This window comes from Danio rerio, chromosome 25, assembly GCF_052040795.2.
Source record: "Danio rerio strain M-AB ecotype USA chromosome 25, GRCz13ab, whole genome shotgun sequence".
In the NCBI taxonomy this organism is placed as follows: Eukaryota; Metazoa; Chordata; class Actinopteri; order Cypriniformes; family Danionidae; genus Danio; species Danio rerio.
In genome coordinates, this window is record NC_141045.1 from 35713945 (window position 1) to 35730000 (window position 16056).

At 36.2% G+C, this 16056-nt stretch overlaps 1 protein-coding gene across 7 annotated transcripts in view; it reads right to left on the reverse strand.

The window, feature by feature from the left end:
• The window catches only part of tln2b (talin 2b), a 259057-nt gene that overhangs the window by 184634 nt on the left and 58367 nt on the right, over positions 1 to 16056 (reverse strand). The window lies entirely within an intron of this gene.

Genomic DNA, 16056 nt, shown 5'->3' on the forward strand with positions numbered 1-16056 from the left:
ACATGACAACCTTCCAGTGCCTTATAATAGGCTACCTTCATGCCTTTAGATGGCTTATAAATTACACCGAATACAGCGCAAACCCAAGATTGGATTTGGATCAGTACCAGCTGGCCATAACCCAATCCAGCAAATATATGCAGTATCGAACAGATATCCGATCCAAGTATCGAGATCGGTGCATCCCTAACAAATGTCTTTAGATCTGTTGCAAGCCCCCACACTGAATGTAACCCCAAACCATGATATTCCCTTCACCAAACTTGACTGATTTCTATAAGAATCTTGAGTCCATGCAGGTTCCAATAGGTAAATAATAGGTCACTTTGACCCATCATCAACAGCAGACGGAAAAACACAGTGATTCTTGCCAGCAGGACCAATCAAGACCATGACAAACAGAAAGTGATGAAGGAGAGATGTTTGGAAACATGATCAGGGTTAAACATGAGAAACAGCGTGAGGACGCATGAGACGGCCTGATGAAGAGGCTCCAGCCGCTCCAGAGAATAGTTTACAGCAGTGACTGTAAGAAACAGATCTGACAGCTTCAGATAAACCAGACAGTGTGTATGTGTGTGTGTGTGTGTGGATGCTGGAAGTTCAGCTCATCTCCAGCGTGACGGTGTGTGTTTCACAGCTCTGAGAGAGAAACAACCAGAGAGTGTTGCTGATCAGAGCAGGACTGAAGCAGACCTCAGCTGTTAACATCACAGCAGACTGAACATACACACACACACACACACACACACACACACACACACACACACACACACACACACACACACGCTGTTCATATCACATCTGTAGCTGCCTTCATTCATCCACAACGTACTGTAACACACACACACACAAAGGTAAAACACCCATACATACACACATTACAACACAACACAACACACATTGTTCATATCACATCTGTACCCGCCTTCATTCATCCACAACATAACACACACAAACACTCACACACAAAAGTCAAACACACACGTTCACACACAAGCATTATAACTCAACACAACACACATGTCATTATGACATCCGTAAAGTCACCATCATTTATTCCCAACGTAACACACACATGTACATATGACATCTGTAAAGTCACCTTCATTTATTCACAACACAGCACAAACACACACACACAGACACACAAACTCACCTTCATTCATTCACAACTTAACATACACACACACAGCAAATATGGCAACACAACCATTCCAACACAAACACACACACAACATCTGAAGTCAGCTTCATTCATTGTACACAAACACACATACTCACACGTTCCTATTACATCTGTAAAGTCACCTTCATTCATTCACTACAAAACACACACGCATGCAGACACACAAACACACATGTTGTTTTTTATTATTATTATTATTATTAACATCATTAGTTTTGATCATCGTTATCATCATCATTATTGATAATATGCAGTTTTTGTTATTATTGTCATCAATAATAGTAATAATAATAATAATATTTAATACTACTACTACTACAAATAATTATAACAAAATTATTTCATACTAATAATAATAATAATAATTATTATTATTATTATTATTTTATTATTATTATTATTATTATTATAACATTTAATAATAATAATAATAATAATAATAATAATATTTAATACTACTACTACTACAAAATTAATAACAAAATTATTTCATAATAATAATAATAATAATAATAATAATAATAATAATAATAATTATTATTATTATTATTATTATTATTATTATTATTATTTTATTATTATTACTATTATTATTATATTTAATAATAATAATAATAATAATAATAATAATAATAATAATAATAACAATAATAATAGTAATAATAATAATAGTTATATCTATATTATTATTATTGCAATTATAATTATTATTAATTTTATTATTATTATTATTATTATTATTATTATTATATTTAATAATTATAATAATATTTAATAATAATAATAATAATAATATTTAATAATAATTAATAAAATGATAATAATAATTAATAATAATAATAATAATTATTATTATTATTATTATTATTATTATTATTATTATAAAAATTATAATTATAATTATAATAATTATTAATTTTATTATTATTATTATTATTATTATTATTATTATTATATAATGTTCCATTTTAATTAATCATATTAACTAACAATGTTGATAATAAAGACATTTGATTAATTATTACATTTGTTAATCACTTTTTAAATAACTGTTATTAATAATATTATAATCATTATTAATTTTAAAATAAACATCTAAATACAACTCAACATACTATTCATTATTACTAATGTCTTACAGTATATTATTTTAACAATAAAATGCATTATTATTATCATTATTATTATTATTTTGATTAATAATAATAACAATACACATGGCGTGTAAAATCACCTTCATTCAATTACAACTTAACACACAAACAAACACACATACTCAAATGACAACTGTAGTCACCTTCATTCATTCAAAGCATAACACACACATACACATACAGCAGGGCTGTCCAAACTCGGTTTAGGGCTGTTATCCTGGAGAGTTTAACTCCAACCTTAATCAAATGCACTTGAACAGTCTAACCAAGCTCTTACTAGGTATACTAGAAACTTCCTGGCAGGTGTGTTGAAGCAAGTTAGAGATAAACTCTCCAGGACAAAGGCCCTCCAGGACCGAGTTTGGACACCCCTGACTTACACAAACACACATATTAAACCAAGGAAGAGACGGAAAAGCGCATATCATGAGCTAACAAATATAATACCTGTACAGCTGATAATTGATAAGAGCACATGAACACATCAGAAGAACGATCTGGATAACCTTGAAGTCCAAATGAAACAAGTTAAAACACACGTCTGTTCTGGCAGTCGTGTGTTCCCCTGATGGGAAACTAATAGTGCGGGGTTCAGTAGGTCACATTGATTGGAGTGGAGTGAGAAAATACATTCTGAACACATTCCAGCTCCCTTGCTCCCTTCAGTCACTAAAATTGTCAGTCAGAAGCGGCAGAGTAACCTTCTCAACATCCAAACCTGCAGACGACATTTAAACATCCATCTCTGGCCTGAAATGCACCTGTATAGTGTTCACCTGCAGGTCCATGACTATTAGGATGATTGTATATGATGCTAAATGTCCAGGTCACCATGGGGACTCTAGTTCAGAAAACAACACCAGACTTATAAAACATACTTAAAACAAAGAAAGCAAACACAACACTATTTAAAACAAATATAATAACAAGTGTCAATATAATATTAATAATAATAATAATAATAATAATAATAATAATAATAATTATTATTATTATTATACCAGTTTAAAACAAATGACATTTGTTTTTACTAACAATGCTGATAATTGACACTTTTTAAATAATATTTATTATTATTATTATTATTAATAATAATAATAATAATAATAATAATAATAATAATAATAAATAATAATAATAATAATTATTATTATTATTATTATTATTATACCAATGCAACGACAACTACAACTAATAATAATAATTTGTTTATTGCTGTTATAGTTTTATTATTATTATTACTATTATTATTATTATTATTATTGTTATTATTATTAATATACCAATGCAACGACAACTACTACTACTATTAATAATAATTTGTTTATTGCTGTTATAATTGTATTATTATTATTATAATTATTACTATTAAACCAATGCAATGAGAACTACTACTTCTAATACTACTACTACTACTACTACTACTAATAATAATAATAATAATAATGAAAATAGTAATTTGTTTAATACTGTTATTATTTTAATATCATTATTATTATTATTATTTTATTATTATTATTATTAAATACTAATATTACTATGATTCTTATTGATTGTTTTATTATTATTAATTTTACTATTATTAGTATTATTATTATTATTATTATTATCATTATTAATATTATTATTATCAAAATTATTATTACTTTTGATCATCATGATCATGATTTTTCTATTAATATTATGCATTTTTATTTTTTATTATTGTCATTAATAATTATAATAACAATTAATTATAATAATTAATTCCATTAACTAACAATGTTGATAATAAAGACATTTTAATAATACATTTGCTAATCACTTTTTAAAAAAACGTAATCAATATTATTATAATTATTATTAAAGTAGTGGTAATTTGTTTAATTTTAAAATAAAAATTACTATTATTAGTAGTAAGTTGTTTAATTTTAAAATAAAATATATTATTATTAATGATATGTCGGTGTATTAGGACACCATTGCTTCTACACTGGATTTATACACATATATGTATCAATTATATTTATTAACAATATTGATAATAATTTAGACAATTTAATAATGCATTTCTAATCACTTTTAAAAAATTTTAATATTGTTATAATTAGTATTAATAAAGTAGTGGTAGTAATTTATTTAATTTTTAGATAAGTATCTAAATACAACTCAACATACTAATAATTATTACCAATGTCTTTCAGTATATTATTCTTACAGTGCATTATTATTATTTATGCTATGATAATGCTTTATGATGAATATATAGATTTTATATCTATAACTTATATTAATATACTCTTAAGAAGTGTCCATTTACAAAAACTAAATATTCTGTTTTTATAAACTCTGTTTTTATTTGCAGATAAACTCTTCAATGCACTATAAAACTGTCAGTATGACATGCCAAATATTCAGGTCGCTTTTGTGATGCAGAGGAGCGACAAAGTACTATTAAACAGCCAAACCAGCAGACCCATTTAAACACCCATCTGTCATTAAAACACATCAATATAATGCATCTATAGGAAAGAAAGCTGTGCATGATGCCAAATATTCAGGTGACCTAAGAACTCTACAGCCATCCCAAAAGAGGAAGTAAAGGTTTTCTGCATGATCCCTGAAGCCGCTGTTGGTTAAAGAGCGAGATCGACAGGAGGAGGCTGCGAGCACTGAAAGGATTAGCGCTTTAACACGTGAAGAGGGATGCTGCCACGCTACGTTAGCAACTCACAGGCGGAGCTTTTTCATGCTCCACATCCGCAGGTTTCCATAGAAACCGGAGTTTGGTCCATTCCCAAGGCCGGTGGCTGTTGTTGTGGCCCAGTCACGGTGCATGAGGCCTGTTTCCGATCTGCATGCTACTATTCAGACCCCCGGACCTCCGCCAGGAGCTGCAAAAGATCTCCAGCATTCATTAGAGACCTTCAGAAAGATTAAAAGCTGGCTGAGTGTGACAGTCGGCGGTAATCCTTACTGAGTCACAACACCTGGACCTGTAGATTAAAGCCTCGCTCTATTTTATTTGTGCTTTTCTTGCATGGTCGCACGTATAATGGAGAAGGGATAGGAAATGATGGGCAGTAACGGAGGGAGTCAACAGTTGGTACAAAGGTCATTGATGTACCCACTGGCCCTGTCACAAATACCACAATTGATGTGCACTTGTGGATTTACAATGCATGCTGAGACTGTAAGACCTGTAGATTAAAGTCTCGCTGTAAACTATTTGTTTTGCTATTCTTGCATGTTGGCACAGATAATGGAGTAGGGATAGTAAGGGTGCTTTTACACTAGCACTTTTGGTCCGCACCCGGGTTCGTTTGACGTCATTGTACGGTACGTTTAGCTAGTGTGAACGTGTCTTCTGATCTCGGGTGCACACCCGTGAACCGTACCCGAGTCCACTTGAAAGAGGTGGTCAGGATACGGTTCATGCGAACTCTGGTACAGTTCACTTCTGATGTGAATGCAGTCAAACCAAATAATGGAAGTGAACCGCCAACTTTACGGGTGCTTTCACACTTGGTTTATTTGCCTGGACCATACCCAAGTTCAATTGTCTCCCCTTGCCACCTCCTTGGTTGGTTTGTGTTCACACTGTCTTTTTTCCTTCTGAACCCCGGTGCGCTTGCGTCATCGAGCTGCTGTTTTGTTTACGGCCGTTGCTAGGTGACCGAAAGTGGAAAGACTTCCGCACGTCGCGGTCATTCTGCTTTTACTGAAAGCTTTTGGACATACAGAAAGCAACTTGCGTCCATCTGCCGCAAAAATATTATGCACATTCAGAACATCACACAGCGTCTGCGAAAGCTGTTTTTGGAGGAGACAAGAAGACATCGCTGTGTTTGCCCTGGCTCAGTCCCGCACGTGTCACCAAGGTACGAAACAAGACACACACGCGAACAAACGAACGCTATGAAAATTATAGTTTATTGTACAGTTTGCAGTTCACTTCCGTTATTTGGTACGATTGCATTCACATCTGAAATGAACCGTACCAGAGTTTGCATGAACCATACCCCAGACCACCTGTTTCAGGCGGACTTGGGTACGGTTCACGGGTCCGCACCCGGGTTCAGAAGACGCATACACCCTAGCTAAACGTACCATAGTATGACGTCAAACGAACTCGGGTGCGGATCAAAAGTGCTAGTGTGAAAGCACCCTACAACAAACTATCATTTTTATAACGTTCATTCGTGTGTGTATCTGTGTCACGTTTCGTTCCTTGGTAACACGCGGGACTGAGCCAGGACAAATACAGTGATACACAGTGATGTCTGCTTGTCTCCTCCAAACACAGCTTCTGCAGACACTGTGTAATGTTCTGAATGTTTATAAGAGATGGACGCGAGTTTCTTTCTGTATGTCCAAAACCAAAAGCTTCAGTTAAAGCAGAATGACGGCGATGTGCGGACGTCTTTCCATTTCGGCGCTTGCTTTCGTGACCATCACCTAGCAACGACCGTAAACAAAACAGCAGCTCGATGACGCAAGCGCACCGGGGTTCAGAAGGAAAAAGCACAAACCAACCGATTTGGAGATCGCAGGGGGGGGGGGGGGGGGGGTTGGGGGGGGGGGGGCAATCAGTTGAGTCAACAGTTGGTACACTTTTAGAAATAAAGTTTTCGAGAGCTGTCAGTGAGGCATTATCTGTTTCAACAGCTAAACTTTTGTACTTTTTAGGTACTAACAACTACACTTTGGGTACTAATCGAAGCCTGTAAGATACCAATATGACTCCCTTCAGAATAAACATGTACCTTTGGAAAAGGTAATGCACCATTGACACCTAATCCTAACCCTAACCTTTATGCCTTACCTTGCCAATTTGCACAGATAATGGAGAAGGGATAAGAAATGATTTGCAGTAACAAAGGGTACAGGAGTCAACGATTGATACAAAGGTCATTGACTTTTACCTACTGGCCCTGTGCCAAATGGCACACCTGTTGTGCACTAGTGTACTTACAATGCATGCTGAGACTATAAGACCTGTAGATTCAAGTCTCTTTTCTTGCATGTTTGCTCAGATAATGGAGTAGGGATAGTAGAGCTGCATAATTAATCGTTAAAAGATCGCAATCTCGATCCGACCCCTAGACCAGGGGTCACCAATCCTGGTCCTGGAGGGCCGGTGTCCCTGCAGGGTTTAGCTCCAACTTGCCTCAACCCACCTGCCTGGATGTTTCAAGTATACCTAGTAAGACCTTGATTAGCTTGTCCAGGTGTGTCTGATTAGGGTTGGAGCTAAAATCTGCAGGACACCAGACCTCCAGGAACAAGTTTGGTGACCACTGCCCTAGACGATCTTAATCCAGCATTTCTACGATTCTGCCAATCATATTTTTAAGTTCAGGAGAGAAGAAAAGGCGGCTGCATGAGTCTTTTCATTGTTTCACATACGTTGCTCACTGACATGGACACCTCCAAATGATGTTGAATGAGCCACATAATGTATTTATAAGGTATAATTCACCTAAAAATGTCATTTTTGTCATCATATAATGAGGTTTTCGCGGCCGGGAAACCACACGTGACGTGAGCTGCTGCTGACCGTGAGCTGTTATTACAGAGAGGGCGCGAGCACGCTCTACTTAATGATAGACGCGCGCGCGTCTACTTTAGTGAACAGAACCTGCATATGTTGCGAGTAACAGGTAATACAGTTGCAAATAATATTCTGTTTTTGGCACAGAGTGATTGTTTGGGAGCCGCGCGCAAAGTATGAACAAGCACTTAGCAGTCAAAATGAAACCGAAAGTGTGCACGTCATTTAAACGATCATATCGCATTTAAGAGTTATGATTACGACAAGCATTTGATATGCATTTTCTTTCATAGCAAACCCACAGTTGTGCATGAAAATAAATGTTTACAACGTCAGTATAACTACTCTAGCCTATATATTGTTGAATATAATCTGATAATGGCAAATGTCTGATTTTACCAGTGAATAAATTGGTCTAATATGACAGATTGCAAGCATATATCTCAAACATAATAATTCAACATCAGAACTATTATAAGTAGAATTATTTATACAAACCAGTAGACCTACACATAATATTATTATCGATGTTGTTCCATGTGTTTGTTTTTACCATACCTTTATTTTACATATACATCGTGAGAAAATCGTGATCTTTATTTTAAGCAAAAAAAAATTGAGATTCTCATTTTAGCCAGATACGTGCAGCTCTGAGGGATAGTAGTTCCGCGTCTGTTGTGAAGTGAACTTGACGCTCGAATGAAGCAGATTTTGACGAGCAAGAGAAGCGAGTAAACTCAAATTTTATGCGTCTGTTTCAATTGTGCCGCAAGCCTGCGTTTGAGTGAAGGTCTCGGCCGTTAGATCGCCCCCTGGGGGCTGGCTGCAGTACAAGTCATAAAGCCCGCCTCCTCCGTGTTAATGAAGGAGACTTGAGCCCAAATAAAAAAAATTTATTACACTTGCAATAAAATGTCCAGAAAGATGGTTCTGGTCGATTAAGACACTGGTTATTGTGCTGAAATAAGTGCAGATCTTCATTTTTGTAAACAGTTTGTTTTTAGCAGTAATTTAATGCTGGGCATGTCATCGTGATTGACAGCTGTGATTGAAAGTTTCTCAAAGCAGCTCGTCTGAGCAGAAGACTGAAGTGTTATTATTCGATTTCTGTGTTATTTTACCATGACAAAATGAGTTCAGCAGTAAACTACAGTTTCTGACATACATGATCCTAGTGGAACACGGTTTATTCGCTAAAGTCAGGGCTTTTTTCGGGCTTTATTAGTTTGCTGATACACGTACACCTAGCCACCCAGATAGCAAAATACACTCGTGCCAGTTCCAGCTAGATTATCGCCTGCCGGAGACTTACCCCTCAAAGCTCAGACTGACTACCTCTGCTGGACATACTCCGGATGCCTGGACTCACTGCCCGATTCCAGCCCAAGTCAATTGAGCCAGATGCGGCGGCCGAGCGAGCCGGCGCTGCCGCATGTGAGCCGGAATCAGCCCGCGACGCCGCGAGTAGGTTATGCGCTGCGGCCCGGAGCTGGCGCGATTGAATATATAAAACCCTCATATTTGTTAACGTTATTACATCCATTTGTGTTGATATGACAGCAAACGCATGCTGAGAAGTTCGGGGGGCGTGGTTGATTTTACATAAAGCATTTGGTTGGAAGCTCGACTCCGCTCATTTTCGCGGCTCCTCCTCTGGCTCCATCAGACAGTCCTTCTGCGCATGTCAAGGCTCCAATTTCAGCAGTCTTTTGCGACAGTTTGTGCCCGTCAAGCAGGCGTTTTGCCCTCAAGGCGTTCAATGGGAAAAGGGGCTGTCGCGTCGTCCATATTTTTTACAGTCATTGGTCTATTTACGCACAAACAGAGTGATTCATCCGCTCGTTCCGCGACTGGTGTGAACACAGCATTACACAGCATCCATCATTTGGGACAGGGCCAGAGTTTATAGGATGCAAATTGTTGCTTGTGAAAAGGTCAATCACCTTGGTCCACTCTCAGAAAAATCTTTTTCAAAGGGTACATGCTTTGCCTAAAATGGTTCATATTGTTATCTTAAAAGTTCATATAAGCACGTCAAGTTTTCATATTAGTGTCAAAGAAGTACTAAAGGGATTTCTTTCGATATAGCTCCATTAACAGCTCTTGTATCTTTCTTTCGGAGAGTATACCAACTGTACCAACCCTGCACCTCTTTGTCTAAAGGAGGGCTAATAATTCTGACTTCAACTGTGCAGCTATAAAAATCCATCAAATAATCAATAAAATAAACACAGACCAGAGAACAGAACCCTTCTTCAATTCCTGGCCACAGTTGGAAAGGCAGAGACGCACCATTAGAAACAGGAAGTGATCTGACAGCCTGATCTGCTGAATCACTGCCGCTGATCGAAGCTCTTCACGCTGCGAGATCTCAACAGCCTGCATGTTAAACAGTTCTCACAAGCCCATAAATGCAATGTCAAATGCCGAACGGCCAAACCGAAGTATGGTTTTGTGCTCGGTTTATAAGGTCTGAAATTCACTCAGCATGTAAATGTCCTCAGATGAATCAAGCCTGGTTTGTCTTTGAGCACGTTAAGCTTTAATTACAGGCTGTGATGCTTGTCTTCCGCCGCGTGTCGCTCGGGTAAATGGAGATTGTTAAGCGAACAAAGACACTCTGGCGGTGGGCTTTTTAAACCCAGTGGTCCCTGCTATTAGGAGCTGGTCATTATAGCAGCATGGAGAGGAGGTCAGGGAAACCACTCATTATTGGGTTAATTTAAGGGTTTAAGGCAGGTTAGCTGAACCCAAACGTCTTTCTTTAATCTGAATCCTGAAGTGTAATAATAGGTCAGCAGGTCTAGGATTAGCGTTTTTCAAGGACATGCCCTTTTCCTCAAAATGGATACATTAATCGTGTTTGTTTTCTGTATTTTTATTAAAGTGGAAATCGATATACAAAACAATGTAAACTTTACAGGCTGCTTCCCTTGCACTTTAAACCAGTGTGTTCAGAACGCACCCCTTCAAATGCTAAAGTCAATTGTTCTCATAGGATAGAAAGAGACGTAAATGTGTCAGTGTTTTCAAAAAAATGATGATTATTTTAAGATTTAGACATTCAAATACACATCGGTACCAGCAATCGATTACAGTTATGGCTTGTTTAATACATGATAATGTCTATGGAAACGGCAATAATACAGTTGAAGTCAGAATTATTAGCCCCCCTTTGAATTGTTTTTTTCTTTTCTAAATATTTCCCAAGCGATGTTTACCAGAGCAAGAAAATGTCCACAGTATGTCCGATAATATTTTTTTCTGCTGAAGAAAGTCTTATTTGTTTTATTTTGGCAAGAATAAAAGCAGTTTTTAATTTTTTTAAATCCATTTTAGTCCAAATTATTTGCCAAAATTATTTAGTCAAAATTATTAGCCCCTTAAGCTATAGCCATCGTTGTACAATAGCTTGCCTAATTACTCTATCCTGCCTAGTTAACCTAATTCACCTAGTTAAGCCTTTAAATGTCACTTTAAGCTGTATAGAAGTGTCTTGAAAAATCAATCTTTGCAGAAAAGGGAGAAAAAAAACACGAGAGGTCAGCAGGAGTGTTAAAAATGTACGTGTGAAAGGGTTAACGGTAACAGAAGTCACAATTCGATATAACCCTTGGGTTTTGGAGTCACGGGTCGATAGGAGTTTGTGGAAATGTAAACTAAATGAAATGTCTTTGCTCCTGACATGCAAATATTATATTGTGATCAAGCCCTTATGCTGATTATTGGAAGTATCCGCATTGTTTGTATCCACGTAAATGTTAGTTACTAAGGAGTGGACCAGAAGACTCAAAAACAGGGCAAGCGTTACTAGCTTCGATTTAGAGTAGGAATCAATGACTGTAAAAAATATGGATGACACAACAACGCCTTCCCCCATTTCCCCAGTTTCCCCCACAAGTCCCAAGACATGAACTTTAGGTGAATTGGGTAAGCTAAATTGACTGTAGTGTATGTGTGTGAATGAGTGTGTATGGATGTTTCCCAAAGTGCATCCGCTGCATAAAACATATGCTGGATAAGTTGGCGGTTCAGTCCACTGTGGCGAGCCAGGATTAATAAATAAAATTAATAAATGAAAATAGGGAATAAAAATAAAAGAATAAAAAGAATAAAAATTAAAAATAAAAAAATATATAAATGCGAAAATAAATTAAGTAGAAATAAAATAATAATAATAATATTAAATAAAATACATAATGTATTAAAACACAACAATTTCATAAAAAATAAATGGAAATGCCCAAACTAAAGTAAAAATAAAATAATAAAAAACAATAAAAAATATAATAAGGAATAAAAAAAATAATTTAAAAAATATATTTTATTTTTAAAAATTTTAATAAAATAAAATAAAAATTAAACAATAAAATAAAATAAATTAAAATTTAAAATAATTAAATAATAATTAAATAATTAAAAATAAAACTAAATAAATAAAAAAATAATAATAATATATTTTTTTAAATTAAATAAAAATAAATGGAAATGCCAAAACTAAAAGTCAAAATCTCCAGAAGAGTAAAGTTAAGTCTGCCAGTCAGATGGTGGTTGGATCTGTCTGGCCCACATCAAGGGCTTAACAGCACTTACACTGAAAACTCAATTACACAATTCAGGAAACCTCAAAGAGGAAAAAAAACAGTAAAACATAGAGAAACAGAGAAGAGGATGTGCTCTTATCCAACAGTAGAGGAATAATAAGATCTATCCCAAAAGAGCAAAACGTCTTCACACAAACAGACTGGGAATATTTGTTGTGACAGGACTGCAAAGCTTAGTTTTGAAGGAAATAGATCCATGCCTACAAAACCCCTGCCACCATGAAAAGAAAAAAAAGCATCAAAATGCCTTAAATCACAGCATGTCCTTCTGCGGAGGCTGGCAAAACCCAGCGCTCATAACATACAGCCAAGTGTAATGCGAACCAGCACTAAGACAAACAAAAACATCTCCAGCAAACACAATCTACTTTACTGTAGTGAAGTCAACCATACTGCTGTTTCACATTGCAAACAATCTCAAACAGTAAATCTGCGCGTTACGCAATGTCAACAGCAAATTAGTAATGGTTAACCCTGTACATCCATCGCATACCGTAAATGTTTGAAGCAATCCCAGCAATGTGGAGACTAAATCAGTTTGGCATTTGCGCCTGACAACTGTTTCAAATGCCAAACGGCCCGTTCATTTCATTACAGGAGACCTTTACAAGCTCACACCCGCAAACACACTTTCAGAGAGACTCCATGAACGCGGAGAACTTCGGCTTCTGGATGTGATCTTAAAAATGATATAGGGCTCTATTTTGACGGTCCATGCGCAGAGCGCAAAACGCAGGGCGCAAACACTTTCAGGGCGTGTCAGGACGCATTTTTGCTAATTTACGGACAGGAAAATGCACTTTGCACCAAGGCACATGGGCTAGAAGGGTTGAGTTTATTTTCTTAATAAGTTATAGGTGTGTTTTGAGAATAAACCAATCAGAGTCTCATCTTCCATTCCCTTTAAGAGCCAGCTGTGTCACGCCAAGAGCGCATTCGCTATTTACAGGATGCAAAGTAAGTCTAAGTAGAAAAAACGAGCATTTCACAAGCAAACAGTTAACAGTTGACAGTTTTTAACAGAAAACTGTTAAACAGAGCATCTACAGCGTGAGAATGAGGGATAAATGATCTACTTTCACATTCGCTCTTGGATAGGGAAACCTTTACACACAGACATCAATTAGTCTATAAATAATTAATTTCGTTTGTTAAGCGCAAAGATTTGTTTCAAAACTATTTCTAAATTCAGTTCTAATTTCCAGCAAATGAATAAATGAACAATAATGACCAAGTGTGGTCAAAATACTGAGTTATATCCAAATACACATGCTGTGCCCCATATGGTCTAAAACCTGACAGGTGGGCAAATCTAAGCTTGTTTTTAATGAAACAAATATAAATATGGATATAATAAATAATACTGCTAATAATAATAACATTATACAAAAGCAAATTGTTATGAATGAACTGAAAAAGCCTCCCGAGATGAAGAAGACATAAAAGCAGTGGTTTTTCATATTTATGTAGGCTAGAAAATAATATGTTTTGTAATATTTTAATCCTTTATATTTATATTCTTTATTTATTATTATTATATCCTATATATTATCTTAATATTTAAATATTTTCATATGTAAAGATATTTGGCTGTTGCTCTCTTGTGCGTATTAAGCAGTGTGTAAGCGAGGCGCAACTCTGCGCCGGAGTTTAGACCGGGTTAGTTTTGGTCTAATTAAAAATCTATTATAGATTCTCAAAATAGCAACACGCCAGCGGTCCGCCTCAGAACGCCTTCCTTTTTAGACCAGAACGCCTATGGGCGCACAAATGAGCGCTAATGCATTTGCTATTTAAACAGCGCAGCGCAACGCCTCAAAACCACTCTTGCGCCAAGCTGAAACTGCCAAAAGACTATTGCTCTGCGCCTTGCGCCACACTGCGCCGGGTGTATGATAGGGCCCACAGTATTTGTCATTTTTTTACACTCAAAAAAAAAAAAAAATGCTGGGATGTCATAACCCAATGTTCGATACTGGACCATGAAGGGCCATGAACCCCCTGAAGTTTGCGGTTCAAGCATGTGCTGATTTTCGCAGAGACTGTTTACATGACAATTTGCCATAATTTGTCGACTTTAACTGCAGTTTGGCACTTTCACTTTTAATCAGGAGCATTTCCTGCATGCCCCCCATGACAAACGAGACATCGGATGCAAGAAACTGCTGGAAGAGTGTAGTTTTAATGCAATGTTTGATACCGCACGTCAAACATATAACAAACTAATAATGCTGTTATTTTAGGATTTTCGCCTGGATTTTGCCCACCTAAATTTAAAAGCTTCACAAATCCACATGCAGAGGTGTGAATGAAAAAATTTGGAATAATTTTAAAGAAAACCCTTTGAATTTTCATAAAACACTCTTGAAAGTGTTTAAAATATCTGTATATGCTGCCTGTGTTATAATGATTGAAAGTGTACCTTTTAGGTTCTGTGTGGTCTAGCTTGCTGTAATTAAGTTTGGTGGTTCCTGCACATGTCTGTAATCATAGGAAAAAAGAAAAATGTCTCTACCATAAACTATGCATTAAGTTATTGTATTCCAGCTGATGAGAAATGCTGTACAAGCCACAGGGATCGATCCTTGTTTACATATTTCACTATTCTTTTGTTTGATCAAACATAATTCACTGTGTTTGTACCCCGACAGACATATAAAAGGATTACTTATGCTCATCACCTCAAAAACAGAGGAGAAATGGCCCTGAAGCGCACAGCATAAGGTAAGAGATGACAGCTGTCTGTGCTATCTGGGGCTGCTTATTGATCATAAATGTATTGTTTTCACTTTTGCACCATGGAAACACGGCAATTCATTCGGCAACTGTTTGATATGTGAATATAATTCAGTAAAAAGAATGCTAGAACCGTATGAGCACCGGCAAGAGCTTTCATTTGAGCTATAACTTGTACATGTGTCATATGAAAAATATGAAAATGAACCAATGTTCAATACTCAGCTCGAGTGTCTAAAATACTGTGTATTTAAGTGTAAATAACTTTTGTACAGTTGAATAAAAACCAAAGTGATGCAAATGTGCATAAAATATAGATTCTACACTTTCAAACTAAACCACTTAAGGGGGTCTGGTGCAATGCTAGCCCTTTAAATCTTAAAGCGAAAGTCGATGACGTCACGGACCCAGTATCAGGTCCGCATAGTTTATCAGGTTAATAAATTCAGTTTGCTGCACGTGGATTTTTTCTTGTTTTTGTGAAACCCTATCATGACAGTGTGCATATGCTTATGCCCACACAGAACCAATGTATACTTTGAGATTTAGTTTCTTTCTTTAGGCAGAGTTTAGTGTATGTGAACTGAAAAGGCTGGCACAAGTCAATCAGATCCCTGAATGGGCAAAAAGCCAGTATTGTTTTCCTGTCTAATATGCAAATTAGAATCCAGTTACCTGGGCTGTCAGCAACAGGAAGTGATGCAACTCCATTCTCCCATGTCTCTGCACTCTCAAAGAACGGGAGGTGGAAAATTTCAACGTCAGGAAAGTCTCTTTTTGAGGCCACTACCTGCATATTACAACTCCTCTACTTCCTCAGTCGCCTACACTATCCGGAGG